A 20,756-nucleotide genomic window follows, 5' to 3' on the forward strand; every position below is an offset into this window, starting at 1 on the left:
TGGGAGTGAAAATTAAATGATATCACAACTTCAACACGTTAGAAACTATGAAGAGTTTGAAGGTATTGGCAATCATCTTGAATGTTACAATGAAAGTGAAGATTTGGAGGATGTAATTGTCAAAAGTATTGTATGAAAACAGCCTATTATCTACACTAGGTGTCTGCTGATTTTGTTCATTTACAATCAATGAAAAGAACATGGCAGCAATACACAAATATTAATTTCTCTGTTGATAACTATTAGGAACCAGTACACCATTTTATAGTAATGCAGAAATATTGATAGTGTTCTAATTTGCTCTGATTTTTTTTTCAGTTAAATACACTATCTGTCACTTAGTTAACTGGTAGTTTGTTTGTTTTTTACACCTTTTTAAATATTTCCATGAAACTTCAGCCAATTGGTGCAGCTGCTTAATTGGGCCAAAATGTATTGGTCCCAATGTGCCCCAATTAACTGGAATATAGTCCTTAAAAGTGAGTTTATTGGTTGTGGAGTCAGTTTAGTATTGAGGTGAGTGAAATTATCCATGCTGGTTCAGGAGTCTGATGGTTGTATGGTAGTAAGTGTTCCTGAATCTGGTGGTGTGGAAACTAAAGCTCCTGCACATCCTGCCCAATACTAGTAGTGAGAAGAAAGCATGGCCTGGATGATAGGATCCTTGATGATGGATGCTGCTTTCTTATGATAGTGTTCCTTGTAAATGTGCTCAATAATGGGGAGGGCTTTGACTGTGATGGACTGGGCAGTCATTACTACTTTTTGTAGTTTATTCCAATGCTGGGCATTGATGTTTCCATAACCAGGCCATGATGCTACCTGTTAGGATACTCTCCACAGTGCACCTATAGAAGTTTGTCAAAATTTTAGATGATATGCCAAAATTATGCAAACTTCTAAGAAAGTAGAGGCACAGTATTGTGTCTTCTTTGTAATGGCATTTAAGTGCTGGTCCTAGGACAGATCCTTTGATATGGTACCGCCAAGGAATTTAAAGTTACTGACTGTCTCCAGCACTGATACTGGCTCATGGACTTCCAGCTTCTTCCGTCCTTTGCTGATAATCAACTCTTCGGTTTTACTGATGTTGAGTGAGAGGTTGTTGTTGTGGCACCATTCAACCAGATTTATAATTCTCCCCTATTTGCCAATTCATTACCATCTTTGATTAGGCCAACAATTAAGTCAACAAACATAAATATGATATTGGAGTTGTACTTAACTACACAATCACAGCTATAAGGTGAGTACAGCAGTGGACAAAGCACTTAACTTGTGGCGCAACTGTGCTGATGGTGATCGTGGAAGAAATGTTGTTGCCAATCCATACTGATTGGGGTCTGCAAGTGAGAAAGTAGAGGATCCAATTGGACAGGGACGTATCAAAGCCTAGGTCTTGGAGCTCAGTGTTTAGTTTCAAGTGGGTGATAGTGTTGAATGCTGAGCTGTTGTCAATAAAGAAAGTCTAGATGTATGTCGAAATGTTCCAGAGTTGAGTAAAGAGCCAATAAAATGGAAGCTGATTTTGACCTGTTGTGACAATAGGTGAATGGGGGCAGATCCAAGTCACTCATCAGGCAAAAGTTGGTATGTTTCATGTCTAACCTTTCAACACACTTCATAACTGCCTATAAATGGATGGTAAATGGATGGTACCATAAAAAGATGGTAGCGCAATATTAATACGCAGCAGCCTCTCCAGACTCTAGATTGGGGATTGCCAAACGTTATGTGGATTTTCTGGTGTAGTCTATTTTGTCATGTGCTTTGTTGATATCATTCTGGAGGAACGTTGTCTCATTTTTTAACTGCATTGCATTTGGGGTTTTTAAATGACAATAAACTGAATCTGAATCTGAATAACAATGGGTATAAATGCTATTGGATTTTAGTCATTGAGGCAGATTACCTCATTCTTCTTGGGTGCTGGTATGATTGAAGTGTGCCTAGGGCAGGTAGTTACCTCAAACTGCCAAAGTGAAAGGTTGAAAATGTCAGAAAACAATCCAACCATACTGGCATACAAGTGCAGTTGTGCACATAGATGCACAATTACAACCCGACTGCATTTGTGTCTAAGTTCCCAGACAATCTGCTGCATTCACCAAAAACTCAACAATTGCTAAAAGAATTCAGCTCCTGCTTTTTTTTGTGATATTTCTTCCTAATATTTAACCAAGTGTTCATTTTTAGCGAATTAGCAGAGAGAAAAAAAACATACCAGCAAGAATCTCTGCCATTGCTCCAGTTTCTCGTCACCTTTTTTTTAATTAGACTATTTGATTTACATCTCAGCACTAGGTGTTTCAATTAGTTTCATTTATGGGCAGCATACAAAGCAAAATGTTGAACATGACTCATGCCAAGAATTGGAGAAGGTGATTTCAGCAATGGCATAGAGTTGTTCTCAGGAGCTTATCTCAAGTGTACACATAAAACTAAGAATGCAATCCTAACCAGAGTCAGAATGGTTGATTCCTGGTCAGTGGGATTGGGTCAATGGCCAGGATAGAGGAGTTGCTGTAATGATCGAAGACAATATAAAGTATACACTCAAGATGCAAGGCCTTGCCTATCACTCAGCTAGTGATATAAATCGGCATTAGCCAGAAGTGAATGCTGGCACAGAGTCAGCGTCACACAGCACCGAAAAGGGCCCCAAGGCAAGGTTACAACTAATTTCTCTTTCCAGTTGAAAATAGCTTTGATGAGATAAGAACTGTAAGTTTTTCAGGAATACTTACAACCAAAGTATACGTATTTATCTGGAGTACTGCATGACTATCTAAATTAAAGCCACGAAGATTGCAGAGACTCCCTTTACACGTTCAACTGTACATGGATAACGGGCATACAAATGCAGTTGTACACAGACATACAATTGCCCAAACGCGTTTGTGTCTGAGCTCCCAAACGAACTGCTGCATTCGCCAAACAGTTGACAATTACTAAAGGAATTCTGCTCCTGCTTTTTTGTGATATTTCTTCCTAATATTTAACCATGTGTTCATTTTTAACAAATTAGCAGAGAGTGAAAAATATGCCAGTAAAAATCTCTGACATTGTTCAGGTTTCTCTTCACTTGTTTTTTTTATTAGTCATTTTGATTTGCATCTCAGCAATCGGTGTTTCAATTAGTTTCAGTCATGGGCAGCACATAAAGCAAAATGTTGAACATGACTCATGCATTTATTATTGCACAGCATTACATCACTCAAAACAATGAATCCAAGCATCAAGAAGAACTGACTGTTCATTTCAGTCTTGGCTGTTCTTAAAATTTAGACAGTAAGATGTCATTTTCCTGCAACCCACATGAGCACATAGTTTGCGTTTTCCTAGTTTACCTAGTTCCTAGTTTTTAACAGTGAATCAACATCACGACAGATAGCACAAGATTTTGTTATTTATGGAACATTATGTTCTTTGTGTGAACATCACTACAGAGATTTCTGGTTTTATAATTTGCAAGAAATAAAGTAATTAGCAAAATCCAAGGTAACTTCCATTCAAAATTTCTTAGTTCCATTTAATAATATGTATTGATATTTTCAAAGTAAATTTATTAGCAGTGTACATATAAGTCACTATATACAACACTGAGATTCATTTTCCGGCAGAGATGTTCAGTAAATCAAAGAACCATAATAGAATCAATGAAAAACCACACCCAACAGAGGAGACAAACTACCCAACAGCAAAAGCCAATGACTCGTGCAGATACAAAAGAAAAAATAAATAAATAAGCTATAAATATTGACAATATAAGATGAAAAGTCCTTGAAAGTGAGTCCATAGTTTTTGGGGGAAAGATCAGTGATTGGGCAAGTGAATTTATCCCCACTAGTTCAAGAGGGTGATGGTAGGGGGCAGTAACTATTCCTGAACTTGAGTCTTGAGGCTCCTATATCTTATCACCATCACCTGGGTGGTGGGAGTCCCTAATGATGGACACTACTTTCCTGCTATTGTGCTCCAGTATAGATGTGCTGAATGGTGGGGAGGTCTTTATCCATGATGGACTGGGCTATCTCCACTCAAGAGCATTGGTGTTGCTATACCAGGCTTAATGCAGCCAGTAAATGTATTCTCCACCACACATCTATAAAAGTTTGTCAAAGTTTTAGATCCCATGCCGAATCTCCGTAAATTTCTAAGGAAATAGAGGCACTGCCATGCTTTCTTTGTCATTGCACTTGCATGCTGGGTCCAAGACAGGTCCTCTGAAATTATAACACCAAGGAAGTTAAAGTTGTTGACCTTCTTCATCTCTGATTCCTACCCCCCCCCCCCAGACCTCTGCTTTCCTCCTCCTGAAGTCAACACTCAGCTCTTTAGTCTCACTGACATTGAGTGAAAGGTCATTGATGCGGCACCACTCAGCCAGGCTTTCAATCTCTCTCCTATAGTATATGCTGATTCATCACCATCTTTGACTTGGCCAACAATTGCGGTGTTGTCAGCAAACTCAAATATGGCATTAGAGCTGTGCTTAGTTTCACAGACGTAAGGCACAGCGTAAGGCAAGTAGAGCAGGGTGCTGAGCACTCAACCTTGTGGTGCACCTGTGCTGATGGAGATTGTGGAGGAGATGCCGTTGCCAATACGAACTGACTGGGGTCTGCAAGTGAGGAAATCGAGGATCCAGTTGCACAAGGAGGTATTGAGGCCAAGATCTTGAAGCTTATCGATTAGTTTTGAGGGGATGATACTATTTAATGTTATGCTGTAGTCAATAAAGAACATTCTGATATACGCATCTTTGCTGTCCACGTGTTCCAGGGTTGAGTGAAGAGACAATGAAATGGCATCTTCTGTGGACCTGTTCTCAAACAGGAGTTGATGTGTTTCATCACCAACTTCTCAGGACGTTTCATCACTGTGCATGCAAGTGCTACTGGACAGTAGGCATTGAAGCAGGTTACCACTTCTTCTTAGGCTTTGGTACAATTGAAGCTTGCTTGAAGCAGCTGGGTACCTCAGATTGCCCAAGCCAGAGGTGAAAGATATGGATGAACACTCCAGCCAGTTGACCAGCACAGGTCTTTAATACTCCTCCAGGTACCTCACCTGGCCTGGAATCTTTCTGTGGATTCAGCCTCCTGAACGATGCTCTTATGACGGCTTCAGAGACTGAAGAAACGGGGTCCTCGGGGGCATGGGAGTGTTCCTCCATGTTTTGAAGGGCAAAACGAACAAAGAACAAACGAGCTCATCTGGATGCGAGGCCCTGATGTCACCTATGTTGGTTGATTTCATTTAGGTAATCGCATCCAAGCCCTGCCACAGCTGTGGAACATCCTTCATTAATTCACATTTACTCCGATGTTTTCAGATTATTCTGAAAGAAACTGATTTTACTGGTCACATTCAAATTATCAAATAAAAGGCTCGCACTTCAAGGTCTGTCTGATAGATTTGTTTACAACTTTAGAGACAAATCGGGTCTCTGCTTTCAGTAAAGCCAAACTACTTATCATTAAAACAGGAAGGAAATATAAAATTTACGCTTCGTAAAGAGACTGCTAACGTGCCAGCTTCTTAACTGAGTACCATCTATCAGATAATATTTACACCCACGCCTTAAAGACACTGCAGCACCTCGCCGTCAAACCTTTCACCGGGGCTGCTTGCAGTTTGCTGCGCATTACGGCTGTCATCGGAAGCTGGTGTGACCCACCCCCACCGCCACACCCACAGCCGGGGGAACCATCTGGAGGACCCCAAGCAAGAATCCAGTTTGAGGCCGTGCTCGTAAAGCCGCAGAGACTGGAGCTCACGGCAAGGAGACAATAAAAATGCCCCCTCTGAGCACCGACTGGGACCGCAGGGAGTCTATCACATCCACCGCCACTTCATTGTCCAGATTCTTCCCGGTGGATACAGCTATTGTTTTAAACACAAATACCCCTTTGCTCGTGCTGTCCATTCATTCAGCGGACGCTGCTTAAAGACAATAAATACTCACTGTCGGCTCCCCCGATGGTATCTGTAACTGTCTCTTCCTTTAATCGCAGATAATGAAGCGACGGTACAATTCAGATCTGCAGAGCGGGACGACTAGATGTCGGCGCTGTGGCAGCCCTCGGCAGCATGCAGTTAATGTCCCTGTCGGTTCACAATGCGGCAGCCGAAGCTGCACAGACATTCCGGCTGTCCACTGCAGCAACCCTGGCCCCGCGCTCCCCAGCACCGACGTTCCGCACTGCGCAGGCGTTTACCTCCGCTTAAAGGGTCACCGAGCTTTCCATGACAGGCAACACTTCTCCCCAACCAACACAGACAGAAATTGCTGTCGAATGAAAATCGTTGTGCCCGTTATTTTGGGAGCAACGTATTTTTCTTTTAACAAAAATATTCTCTGGTCCTTTAAGTCTATCACGGCACTCGTGAACTCCAGGGAGCAAAATATAGTAGTTCTTACCTGTAAAATGCTCACCTGTCAGCACCTACACATTGTCCCACTGCTATCAGTGTGAGTTCCGAATCAATATTCGAAGCACCGCAGGCAATTTGCACCCTTCACAAACAGCGGTGTAAAAATGGCGTTGGCTGGGAGATAAAGCTTTCCGAGGACACCTTGACTAACTCCAGTGCTCTTCTTCAGAACGGTGCTGTTCGCTCTTCCACGTCCACCTGCGGGGCCCTTGGCTTCACATGCCATCTGACCGGTAGCACCCCGAGCAATTAAACAGTTAGTTGTTACTGCAATGTTAGTTGGTCAACCAAGATGTTTGGGTCCATATTATCCAGTATTGAACTTAAAACATTCCACCTCAGGTCAATTTCAGCCGGGCATTGGAGGAGCTGAGCAACGTAAGCAGTAGCCCTAAATCTGTGTACCTTGATGCTTTCCTTATTATTGTGCAAGGCTTGCTTGAAGAGTCCCTCAACAACTGTCACCAACATATCACCTGTGGAACCAGAGGAGCCAACACACATGAGAGTGCTTATCATCATCAGAATGCTTGCCGTGCCATCTCACACCCACAGTTTGGAAAGTCCGAACACCTGACTGTAGTCCCACAGACTGTATAGGCAGAGACAAAAAAAACTGCAGCACCAGTGGTGAGGATGAAAAAGATCAGGTCAAGGGAGGCGGAGGAGCACTTGAGTTGGTGGACTGGCCAATATTTAGGAATTCATCTTTGGGTCTGAATGAAAAAACCACAGTTGTCATCACTGACTTTATCAAGATCTGTGGGGATGAGTGTATGCCTTCAAGAACATACCAGACAGACACAAACCAAAAGACATGGATGAACCAGGAGATTCATAGTCTACTGAGGGCTAGATCTACGGCATTCAAGACCGGTGATCCGGAACTATTCAAGAAGTACCGCTACAGGAGGCTATTTTAAGAGCGAGAAAACAATTCTGTTTGAGGTTAGAGAGAATTGGATGCACATCAACACTGGCAGGGTTGGCAGACCATTATTTCCTACAAGGCAGAGTGTAACATCATGAATAACTGTGATGCTTCAGTCCCAGATGAGCTCAACACCTTTGAAAGGGAAAATAAAACTACACCTGTGTGAACTCTGGTAAGATGTCATGCCCTGATGGTGCACCTGGTAGAGCTCTGAAAACCTATGCCAACCAACTAGTGGGATTGTTCAAGGACATTTTCACTGCTACAGTTGGAAGTTCCTGTCTGCTTCAAAGGGGCAGCCATCATACCAGTGCCCAAAAAGAGCAGGGTAAGCTACCTTAATGACTTTCACCCAGTGGCACTCACTTCTACTGTGATGACATGCTTTGAAAGGTTGGTCTTAGCTAGAATCAACTCCTGCCTAAGCATGGACCTGAACTCACTGCAACTTGCCTGTGACTACAATAGTTTTACCCACAGGTCTCACTGGCTCTTCACTCAGCCTTGGATCCCTTGGACAATAGTAATACCTACATCAGGCTGCTATTTATTGACTGCAGCTCAGCGTTCAACACAGCCATACCCTCAGTTCTAATCAACAAACTCCAAGACCTGGACCTTTGTATTTCCCTCTGAAACTATATCCTTGACATATCACCAGGAGACCACAGTCAGTGTGGATCAGAAATAACATCTGTTCCTTGCTGACAATCAACACTGGCTCCCCTCAAGGTTGTATGCTTCACTCACTGTTCTACTCTCTCTACGCCCATGATTGTGTGGCTAGGCACAATTCAAACACCATCTATAAATTTGCTGATGACACAACTATTGTTGGTAGAATTTCAGATGATGATGAAGGGATGTAAGGGAGTAAGATGGATCAGCTGGTTGAGTGGTGTTACAGCAACAAACTTGCACTCAATGTCAGTAAGACTGAGGAATTCATTAAGGACTTCAGGAAGGGAAAGTCTAGGGAACTCACACCAGTCCTCTTTGAGGGATCAGAAGTGGAAAGGGTGAGCAGTTTCAAGTTCCTGGGTGTCAATGTCTCTGAAGGTCTGTCCTGGTCCCAACATATTGATGTAATTACAAAGAAGGCATGATAGCAGGTATATTTTATTAGGAGTTTGAGGAGAATTTCTATGTCACCAAAGACACGCATAAATTTCTACAGATGTACTGTGGAGATCATTTTAACAGGTTGTGTCACCAACTGGTATGGAGGGGCTACTGCAGAGGATCAGAAAAAGCAGCAGGAAGTTGTAACCTCAGCCTGCTCCATCATGGCCACTAGCCTCCCCAGCATTCAGAACACCTTCAAAAGGCAGCATCCATCATTAAGGACCTCCATCGCCCAGGACATGCCATCTTCTCATTGCTGCTATCAAGAAGGAGGTACAAAAGCCTGAAGACACACACTCATCATTTTAGAAACAGCTTCTTCCCTTCTGTCATCAGATTTCTGAATGGACAATGAACACTACCTCATTATTTTCCCCTCTCTTTTGCACTACTTATTTAATTTTCTTTTTTGTATATTCTTCTGTTATGAATGAGGAACAACTCTGATGGGCAGAAGGGTACAAAGTCACCCCCTCTTTTGGAGAAATCGCAAATCGCTACTATTTCAAGGCTGCTACCAAGGAAATGAAAGGGACAAAAGGAAATCTGCCAAAGGCCGCTCATGAAAATTAATGAGAGAAGAGACACAGCTCAGTTTGGAATGTCTCCTATTGACAAAAGGGGAGATTTACTGCTATTGTCTTTTGGAGAAGGTTTGTGTACTTGGTACTATTCATTGAAACCCCTCAGAGTGGGCTGGTTTGATGGGTTACATCATCTCAACCAGATTGACACCTGAGACCCCGTGAGTGGGGATAAAAGTAAGGTCTGGGGAACACCCCTCAGACGCACCAGGAGAAATGCTAGTAAGCATCAGAACCCCCACGAGACAGGGTGGGAGACCGGAGGCCGAACGAAGGGTCGGTAACTTTTAACTCACAGTGTTTTGTAGCGAGACTGGTGGGGGCTTGTGTGTGTGTCCACCCTTGCCTGGGTGACGAGTCCACCACGGAAGAACGGTCTAGCTAAAGGACGGAGGGGTCATACGTGAATGGCCACAACAACAACACATCGACGGATCAAGATCATAAAGGAAAGTTGGCAAGTCAATAGCTGTTACTGTTCACACGTTTTCTCTCTCTCTCTCCAACAATTGAAACACCGTGACCAACAACTACCGCAGCCTGCATGAACTGAACTGAACTTTATATTTCCATCTGACAATTCATTATCCCCTAGACAACGATAGAGCTTATTTCTTATTGATTATTATTATACCCGCACTTTTAGGTTTAGTATTGATGACGTATATTATCTGTATATTTGCATTGATATTATTTTTGTGTATTTTTACTAATAAATACTGTTGAAAATAGTATCACCAGACTCCAACGGACACTTCTATCTTTGCTGGTAAGACACCCAGTTACGGGGTTCGTAACACTTCTTACTATAATTTATAATTTTATTATTATGTATTGCAATGTACTGCTGCCACAAAACAGTAAATTTCACAACATTAACCAGTGATATTAAACCTGCTTCTGATTCTGAAATTCGCAATTTTCTAACTCAAGACCAACGGTCTTACAAGATAACATATGACAATGAATTGCGACTTAAATCGAGCTGATCAGTCCGTTCTAATTAACATCAATTCTAATTATTACTGCATGGTTTTCATTGACTAATCTGTAAATATGGTAACTTTTCATGGTATACATTGGATGGGGAAATTGGGCATAATTTGCTTCTGGTTCATGGAAGCTCAACTTTTCTTTCTTTGATAAACTATACGGGTTCACAGGAAGCATCCATTGGCTAAAACTTGTATTTTGTAGAAAGGCTTATAATTAATCAGTTGTAAAAAGCGGGTTTTCTTGCCCTACATTTTGTTTCATCATTACTATGCTTCAGGTATCTGCTCTACTAAATGTAACCATATAACCATATAACAATTACAGCATGGAAACAGGCCATCTCGGCCCTTCTAGTCCATGCCAAATGCTTATTTTCACCTAGTCCCACTGACCCGCACTCAGCCCATAACCCTCCATTCCTTTCCTATCCATATACCTATCCAATTTTACTTTAAATGACAATACCGAACCTGCCTCTACCACTTCTACTGGAAGCTCGTTCCACACAGCTATCACTCTATGAGTAAAGAAATTTCCCTTCATGTTACCCCTAAACTTTTGCCCCCTAACTCTCAACTCATGTCCTCTTGTTTGAACCTCCCCTTCTCTCAATGGAAAAAGCCTATCCACATCAACTCTATCTATCCCCCTCATAATTTTAAATACCTCTATCAAGTCCCTCTTCAACCTTCTACGCTCCAAAGAATAAAAACCTGACTTGTTCAACCTTTCCCTGTAACTTAGGTGCTGAAACCCAGGTAACATTCTAGTAAATCTTCTCTGTACTTCCTCTATTTTGTTGACATCTTTCCTATAATTCGGTGACCAGAACTGTACACAATACTCCAAATTTGACCTCACCAATGCCTTGTACAATTTTAACATTACATCCCAACTCCTATACTCAATGCTCTGATTTATAAAGGCCAGCATACCAAAAGCTTTCTTCACCACCCTATTCACATGAGATTCCACCTTCAGGGAACTATGCACCATTATTCCTAGATCACTCTGTTCTACTGCATTCTTCAATGCCCTACCATTTACCATGTAAGTCCTATTTGGATTATTCCTACCAAAATGTAGCACCTCACACTTATCAGCATTAACCTCCATCTGCTATCGTTCATCCCACTCTTCTAACTGGCCTAAATCTCTCCGCAAGCTTTGAAAACCTACTTCATTATCAACAATGCCACCTACCTTAGTATCATCTGCATACTTACTAATCCAATTTACCACCCCATCATCCAGATCATTAATGTATATGACAAACAACATTGGACCCAGTACAGATCCCTGAGGCACACCAGTAGTCACCAGCCTCCAACCTGACAAACAGTTATCCACCACTACACTCCAGCATCTCCCATCCAGCTACTGTTGAATCCATTTTACTACTTCAATATTAATACCCAACGATTGAACCATCCTAACTAACCTTCCATGCGGAACCATGTCAAAGGCCTTACTGAAGTCCATATAGACAATATCCACTGCTTTACCCTCGTCAACTTTCCTCGTAACCTCTTCAAAAAATTCAATAAGATTTGTCAAACATGACCTTCCACGCACAAATCCATGTTGACTGTTCCTAATCAGACCCTGTCTATCCAGATAATTATATATAGCATCTCTAAGAATACTTTCCATTAATTTACCCACCACTGACGTCAAACTGACAGGCCTATAATTGCTAGGTTTACTCTTAGAACCTTTTATAAACAATGGAACAACATGAGCAATACGCCAATCCTCCGGCACCATCCCTGTTTCTAATGACATTTGAAATATTTCTGTCAGAGCCCCTGCTATTTCTACACTAACTTCCCTCATGGTCCTAGGGAATATCCTGTCAGGACCCGGAGATTTATCCACTTATATATTCTTTAAAAATGACAGTACTTCCTCCTCTTTAATCGTCATACTTTCCATAACTTCCCTACTTGTTTCCCTTACCTTACACAATTCAATATCCTTCTCCTTAGTGAATACCGAAGAAAAGAAATTGTTCAAAATCTCCCCCATCTCTTTTGGCTCCACACATAGCTGTCCACTCTGATTCTCTAAGGGACCAATTTTATCCCTCACTATCCTTTTGCTATTAATATAAATGTAGAAACTCCTTGGATTTATGTTTACCTTACTTGCCAAAGCAAACACATATCTTCTTTTAGCATTTCCAATTTCTTTCTTAAGATTCTACTTACATTCTTTATATTCCTCAAGCACCTCATTTACTACATGCTGCCTATATTTATTGTAGATATCTCTCTTTTTCCTAATCAAGTTTCCAATATCCCTTGAAAACCATGGCTCTCTCAAACTTTTAACCTTTCCTTTCAACCTAAATATAAAGATACTGTACCCTCAAAATTTCACCTTTAAATGACCTCCATTTCTCTATTACATCCTTCTCATAAAACAAGTTGTCCCAATCCATGTTTTCTAAATCCTTTTGCATCTCCTTAAAGTTAGCCTTTCTCCAATCAAAAATCTCAACCCTGGGTCCAATCCTATCCTCCTCCATAATTATATTGAAACTAATGGATTGTGCTCCCCAACACATACCTCCATCACCTGACCTATTTCATTCCCTAACAGAAGATCCAGCACTGCCCCTTCTCTAGTCGATACCTCTATGTATTGCTGCAAAAAACTATCCTGCATACATTTTACAAACTGCAAACCATCCATCCCTTTTACAGTATGGGCTTCCCAGTCTATGTGTGGAAAATTAAAATCTCCCACAATCACAACCTTGTGCTTACTACAAATATTTGCTATCTCCTTGCAAATTTGTTCCTCCAATTCTCGGTCCCCATTTGTTGATCTATAATACACCCCTATAAGTGTTACTACACCTTTCCCATTCCTCAATTCCACCCAAATAGTCTCCCTAGTCGAGCCCTCTAATCTATCCTGCCAGAGCACCGCTGTAATATTTTCTCTGACAAGCAACGCAACACCTCCCTTTCTTGTCCCTCCAATTCTATCACACCTGAAGCAACAAAATCCAGGAATATTTAGTTGCCAATCACATCACTCCTGCAACCATGTTTCACGAATAGCTACAACAAATGTAAACTAACTTCCCAACCTGAGCTCATCTCTCTGCCGCAAAACATAGGAATGTAAGGAATAAAAGTAGGCATAGATCATTCAGTTTCTCATGTCTTTTGGCTCTATCAATAAGATCATTGATCTAACTGAGCACAGCTGATAAGTTAGTTTGATGCCATTTTCCTGCACTTTTCCCATGTCCCTTAATCCCCTTAATATATAAGAATCTCTCACTTTCAGTGACCAAGACTCTACAGCCCTGTTGGATAGAAAATTTCAAACATTCACTATCCTCTAGTTATGAGACAGTGATCCCTGGTTCTAGATAGATAGATAGATAGATATTGATCCCAAAGGAAATTACAGTGTCACAGTAGCATTACACATGCACAGATATACAAATATTAGAAGAAAGACTAAAAAATAAGTTACTTTAAAAATAAGATGCACAAGATTTATAAGTAAAAGGTTACAAGATTTACAAGATTATCAGTTCACACTAAAATGGTAATGCAAGAATTACAGTAATATTATATTATACAGTAATGGGTGTACATACCCATTGTTCAGATAAGAAGTGATGGTAGTATTGCACAGGGTGTCTGCAATAGCAGGGTGTGGTTAACAGATGCCACATGTTTTCTCTGTTTCTGACCAAAGCAACACGGGTGGAGCACAGGGTTGATTTTCCATTTTTCCACAACTGCCTCTGTGTTTGGTTTTGTCAGTTCTGGAAAGAATAATAAATACTTCAGCTTGATTGGGACTTGAATTAGCTATGGTCAATAATGATGAAGTTTGGATTAATGTGTTACCTGTGGTGAGTGCTACATCATTGTATCTACTTTGTCAAATGCAAAAATAAAAGTTCCTGAAAAACTTAGAACTAACTTTAGATTTAGATTTATTGAAGCATACAGTGAGATGTGTCATTTGTGTCATATGCCACACAATTAATCACCTCTGCATTCTCTTAATGCTTGTTATCTGAATGGCTTTGTTCCTATGGCTTGGTCACCATGCTACCATAGTTGCTGCAACATGATAGATGGAGAGATGTTTTGTTGTGAGAGGAGACTGCGAATGGCAGTAACAGGTTTACGATATCCCGAGATGCTCCAGCCCTGGTTAAGAATCACAGCATTTTGGTCAGAGTGGCAACGTTCTGGGTTGGTCGACAGGAAACAGCAAGTACACTGAGTGACAACCTTGGAGAGGACAATTTTTGTCATCCTAAGCATGGGCAAAATGTTTGTGTCCCATAGAAAAACAACCACTTTCCAATTGCAGAATGCTAATAATTGGCAGGACGTCAACTGGGACTGGGCCTCAGTTGCCTCTACTTTTAGCCTCAGTGGCTGACATGCTGCCAATGAACAGAGTGGTTATCTCTATAAGGATGCTGTTGTCATGGAAATGAATAAGCAGAATGAAGTTGAAATAAGTGCATTACATATGCACTGCAATCTTCCAAAATTCTTCCAAACTAGCCTGATCTCTCCCAAGTCTTGCAATCTCTCCATCTGACTCTTCCATTTTCTTATCATAGCCTCTGATCATTCTCTTTTCCTTCCTAGTCAACAACTGATGCTTGGTAGCTTTGATTCCCAAAGCTTACCCATACAATAGTTGTTCACTCTTTCACACAGCAAGCTGCAGCCAAGAAAGTTAGCAGATCCAGGCATTAAATTGGGCAGAACCTTCCTTCAGAATCAGGCTTATTATCACAGACATATTTTGTGTAGTCTTACAACAACTTCCTGATGGAAGTAATGACAAGAGGCATGTCTGGATGGTGATGGCCCTCAGTAATGGATGTCAACTCCTTGAGGCATCACCATTTGAAAATGCCCTCAGTGGTGGGGAGGCTAGTGCCCATGATGGATGTGGCTGAGTCCACAATTCTCTGCAGCCTCTTACAATCCTGAGCATTGGAGGCTCCATACCAGATGACAATGCAATGAGTCAGAATACTCTTCATAGTACGTCTCTAGAAATTTGCTAGTCTTTGGCAACATACCAAATCTGCTCAAGCTCCTAATGAAGTGCAGCTGTGAGCATGCCTTCTTCATGATTGCATCAGTATTTTGGGTGCAGCATAGATTCTCTGAGATGTTCAAAGTTCAAAGTAAATGCATTATCAATGTGCGTATATGTCACCATACACAACCCTGAGATCTATTTTCTTGCAGGCACCATTTTGATGTCCAGAAAATTGAAGCTGCTCACTCTTTCCACTGCTGGCCCCACAATAAGAATGGATGTGTGTTCTCCTGACTCCTCCTCCCTGAAGTTCACTATCAATTCCCTGGTCTTACTGATGTTGAGTGCAAGGTTGGCATTATGATATCACTCAACCAGCTGATCTACTTCAAACCTGCATGCCTCCTCATCAACAATTAAGGTTCTTCCAACAACATTTCTATCATCGGCAATTTAAAGATGCCATTTTTCCTGTGTCTAGCCACATGGTCATAATTGTAGAGAAAATGGAGCGATGGACTAAGCATGCATCCTTGAGCTGTGACTCTGTTGATTCAACTTCTTCAAGGTTTCCTCAATGCAGCTGTCTATCACTCACTCTCCACATCTGCGTTAATAATCTGACTGTAAAATGTAGGATGCTGTTGAAAAATCTAGTGCAGACTTTAGCTATTGATGGTGTGGAGGGTGGATATTGAGTCCTGTGTAAATAATTCAGAATCCCCAATCTTTTCAGATGAAATACTTTCGAGTGGATATCTCTCTTTCCTCATTTTTTTTTCTCCAGAGTGTGATCTGTTTAGCTGTCTTGATAAGGGTGTTAGCATCTCTGTCAGGAACCTGGATTAATTATCAGAGCAAGTTTCATTGTGTTGGCTGACTGCAGCCTGGAATAAAGTTCATGGGCTCTTCCTGTAATTGTTAGCTGTTACAATGGCAGAGCTGTTACAATGGCAGAGCTGTTGCTGGAAGAAGATAGATCTCAGATGGATCTCAGTCACTATGTTGGGGTGTAGGAGTATAAGATATCTTCAGATCTATAAAAATGATTCAAAGTTATAGTTTGAAGTAAATTTCTTATCAAAGTACATATACAGTTACAAGAAAAAGTCCGTGAACCCTTTGCAATTACCTAGTTTTCTGCATTAATTACTCACAAAATGTGGTGTGATCTTCATCTAAGTCACAATAATAGACAAACACAATCTGCCTAAAGTAATAACACACAAAGAACTGTACTTTTCATGCCATTATTGAACACATTGTTTAATCATTCACAGTCCAGGCTGGAAAAATTATGCAAATCCTTGTATTTAATAACTGGTAGAACCTCCTTTAGCAGCAATAACCTCCACCAAATGTTCCTGTAGCTGCTGATCAGACTTGCACAACAAGAAGGAGGAATTTTAGACCATTTCTTCATACAAAACTGTTACAGTTCATCAATATTTCTGGGATAGCTTGCATGAACAGCCCACTTCAGACCATGCCGCAGCATCTCAGTTGGGTTAAGCTCTGGACTCTGGCTTGGCCATCCCAAAACACAAATTTTCCTCTTTTTAAACCACTCGGTTGTTGATTTGCTCTTGTGTTTCAGATCATTGTCTTGTTGCATCTTCCAACTTCTACTAAGTTTCAGGAGACAGACTGCTACCCTGACATTCTCCTGTAAAATGCCTTGAATCAATTTTGAATTTATTGTTCCTTCAACAATTGTGAGGTCTCCAGGTCCTTAGGCAGCAAAGCAACCCAAAACCATGATACTCCTTCCACCGTGCTTCCCAGTTGGGATGACATTTTGGTGTTGGTGTGCAGTGCCCTTTATCCTCCAAACATAACAGTGTGCATTTCTGCCAAGAAGTTCAACTTTTGTCATATCTGTCCACAGAACATTGTCCCAGAAGCATTTTGGAACATCCAGATGGTCTTTAAGGCATGTAGCAGTGTTTTTTATGGAGAGCTGTGGTTTCTTTGTGTGTCTTTTTTATAGGGCAGGGCACTTCTACAAACCACACATCCTATCTCATCTCATTGAGTAGAATGCCTGACTCCAAATAGCTTTTGTTGAAGGCATTACCCCAGAGGTTCACATACTTTTTTTTACCTTAGACTGTAATTGTTTAAATGGCATACTCAGAATTGACGACAAGAAGTACAATTGTTTGTATTATCTGTGAGGCTATGATTCAGCCAGTCAATAGACTCTTCACTACACATTTATAATAGTTTCTCAAAGTTTTTGATGTCATACCAAATCTCTGCAGACTTCTAAGGAAGTAAAGGCACTGTTGTACTTTATTTGCAATTACATTTGTATGATGGGTCCAGGACAGATCCTCTAAGTTAGTAACATTCAGAAATTTGAAGTTACTGATATTCTCCAACTCTGATCCTCCAAGGTCTGGCTCATGGATGTCTGCTTTCCCTCCTCAAGACCACAAGACCATAAGACATAGGAGCAGAATTAGGCCATTCAGCCCATTGAGTCAGGTCTGCCATTCTATCATGGACTTCTGAAAATCAAACTGAATGATGTCCACTGCCTCTCCTTTGTTCACCATGCTTGTTACTTCCTCGAATAGCTCTAACAGATTTATCGGGCAAGACCTTTGAGTTTGCCTAGCACTTTTTCCTTTGTAATAGCAATGGCACTCACTCCTGTTCCCTGACACTCATGGACCCCTGGCACACTGCTAGTGTCGTCCACAGTGAAGACTGAAGAAAACTACCCATTAAGTTCATCTGCCATTACTTTCTCCCCCATTACCACCTCACCAGCATCATTTTCCAGTGCTCCAACATCAACTCTCACCTCCCTTTTAGTCTTTATGTAACTTTTAGTATCCTGCTTTATATTATTGGCTAGTTTGCCCTCATATTTCATCTTTTCTCTTCTTATAGCTTTTTAAAAAAATTTTCCTTTGTTGTATTTTCCCAATCATCCACCTTCCCACTCACTTTTGCTACCTTGTATGCCCTTTCCTTAGCTTTTATGCAGTCCTACCTTCTCATGTCAGCCACAGTTGCCTACACCTGCCATTTAGGAACTTATTCTTCTGTGGGACAAATCTATCCTGCCCAGAAACTTCAGCCTCCTCTGTTCTGCCGTCATTCCTGCTAGTATCACCCTCCAATCCACCTGGGCAAGTTACTGTCTCATACTTCTGTAATTCCCTTCATTCCATTGCAATACTGATTCATGTGACTTATGCTTCTCCATTTTAAACTGCAGTATAAATTCAATCATCTTATGATGATTGCCTCCTAAGGGTTCCTTTACATTAAGCTCCCAAATAAGATCTGGGTTATTACACAACACCCAATCTAAGATAGCCTTTCCCCGAGTAGGCTCAAGCACAAGCTGCTCTAAAAAGCCATCTCATAGGCATGCGACAAATTGCCTCTCTTTCTATCCAACACCAACCCGATTTTCCCAATCCCTTTGAATATTGAAGTCCCCATTACAATTGTGTCATTATGTTTTCATGCCTTTTCCAGCTCCTTTTCAAATCTAAACCCCACATCTTGGCTACTATTTGGAGGCCTATACATGATTCCTATAATAGTCTTTTTTACCCTTGCAATTTCTTAACTCCACTCACAATGATTCAACATTCTCTGACCCTATAGCTCTGTATAGACCCTGTAGCTCCTGTCTATCACTGCCTCACTTTTTTCTAACAAGCCAAAGGTCATCAAGCTGCTGCTTCAGTACCTTAACAAGGTCCCTAAGGAGCTGCATCTTGATGTATCTGGTGCAGATGTGGCCACTGGAGAGGCTGGTAGTCTCCCGGAAATCCCACATCTGACTCCAAGAACAAAAAAACTGGCTCTGCAGACATACCCACTATTCCCTCAAGAGTTAAATAAGAAAAAAAGAAATAAGAAATAAGGAATAAACTTACCAACTTACTTTGCCTCCACCTGTTTTTGCCGAAGCCCTGTTGAACCAAACTCTCGGACCACTCTGACGACAACTACTCCCACAGTGACTGCTCCGTTAGACAGTAATCCTCTTTTATGGAGATTGGGATTCCAAAGCTCTTCGCCAGACTTGTACGCAAATGCTTCTACTGCGTCTGTGCAGCACACCAACTCTCTCCTGAAATCTTCAATCAATTCCTTAGTCATGCTGGCATTGTTGTTATGACACCACTCAACCAAATACAGTCTCCCTCCTGTACGCTGATTCGTGACCACATTTCATATGGCCATCAACAGTGGTATCATCAGCAAACCTGAATATGCTGTTAGACTTGTACTTAGCCACAGATAGCACATAGCCCTGTGATGCACCAGCGCTGATAGAGATTGTGGGGGAGATGTTTTTGCCAATCTGAATAGACTGGAGTATGCAAATGAGGATATCCAGGATCATTTGCGTAAGGAGGTATTAATGCCCAGGTCTTGGAGGTTACTGATTAGTTTTGAGGGGATGATGATATTAAATGTCGAGCTGTCATCGATAAGAAGTATCCTGATGTATTGTATGCATCTTTGCTGTCCAGATGTTCCAGGGTTGAGTGAAGAGCCAATGAGATGGCATCTGCTGTGGACCTGTTGCTCCAGGAGGCAAACTGGAGTGGATCCAAGTCGCCTCTCATACGGGAGCTGATATACTGCAACACCAGCCTTGCAAAACACATCATCACCGTGGATGTAACTCCGACTGGGCGATAGTCTTTGAGGCAGGTAACCACGCTCCTCTTGAGCACCAGAGTTTGCTTGAAGCAGGTGGGTATTACACACCGCCAAAGCAACAGGCTGAAGATATCAACGAACACACCAGCCAGTTGTTCAGCACAGGTGTTCAATACTCAGCCAGGTACTCTGTCCAGATTGGATGCTTTCCTTGGATTCATTCTCTTGAAGGCAGCCTGCACATTATCCCCAGATACCGAGATCAAAGGATCAACAGGGGATGAGGGGGTATGTGATGTTTCCTCCATGTTCTGATGATCAAAGTGAGCATAGAAGGCACTGAGTTCTGGAAACGAAACTCTGCTGTCCTCCACGTCACTTTGTTAAACCTTGTAGGAGGTCATGCCATTCACACCCTGCCACAGCTGTCGAGCATCCCTTGTTGATTACACTCTAGCGTGGAATCTCCACTTTGCCCGTGTGATGGCTTTCCAGAGATCATACCTGCACCTCCTGTAGCTGGGTATACCGGCTGGGTAGCCTCCAACCTGATGGCATGAACATTGACTTCTCTAACTTCCGTTAATGCCCTCCTCCCCTTCTTACCCCATCCCTGACATATTTAGTTGTTTGCCTATTCTCCATCTCCCTCTGGTGTTCCCCCCCACCTTTTCTTTCTCCCGAAGCCTCCCGTCCCATGATCCTTTCCCTTCTCCAGCTCTGTATCACTTTTGCCCATCACCTTTCCAGCTCTTAGCTTCGCCCCAACCCCTCCGGTCTACTCCTATCATTTCGCATTTCCCCCTCCCCCCACTACTTTCAAATCTCTTACTATCTTTCCTTTCGGTTAGTCCTGACGAAGGGTCTTGGCCCGAAACGTCGACAGCGCTTCTCCCTATAGATGCTGCCTGGCCTGCTGTGTTCCACCAGCATTTTGTGTGTTGTTGTTTGAATTTCCAGCATCTGCAGATTTCCTCGTGCTTCCTCTT

General features: G+C 41.8%; 1 protein-coding gene across 3 annotated transcripts in view; it reads right to left on the reverse strand.

Moving 5' to 3' along the window:
- sacs (sacsin molecular chaperone) overlaps positions 1–6,190 on the reverse strand; it is a 121,866-nt gene extending 115,676 nt beyond the window's left edge. For 2 of the 3 annotated variants that reach the window (XM_073043724.1, XM_073043722.1), the window contains exon 1: positions 5,972–6,190. The gene's annotated coding sequence lies outside the window, so the exon portion shown is untranslated. Of the gene's footprint in view, positions 1–5,583; positions 5,626–5,971 lie in introns of those variants that run through there. The other variant, XM_073043723.1, reaches the window with a different exon arrangement.
- Positions 6,191–20,756: the final 14,566 nt, after the last annotated feature.

Source organism: Hemitrygon akajei, chromosome 4 (genome assembly GCF_048418815.1).
Source record: "Hemitrygon akajei chromosome 4, sHemAka1.3, whole genome shotgun sequence".
NCBI classification, from domain to species: Eukaryota; Metazoa; Chordata; class Chondrichthyes; order Myliobatiformes; family Dasyatidae; genus Hemitrygon; species Hemitrygon akajei.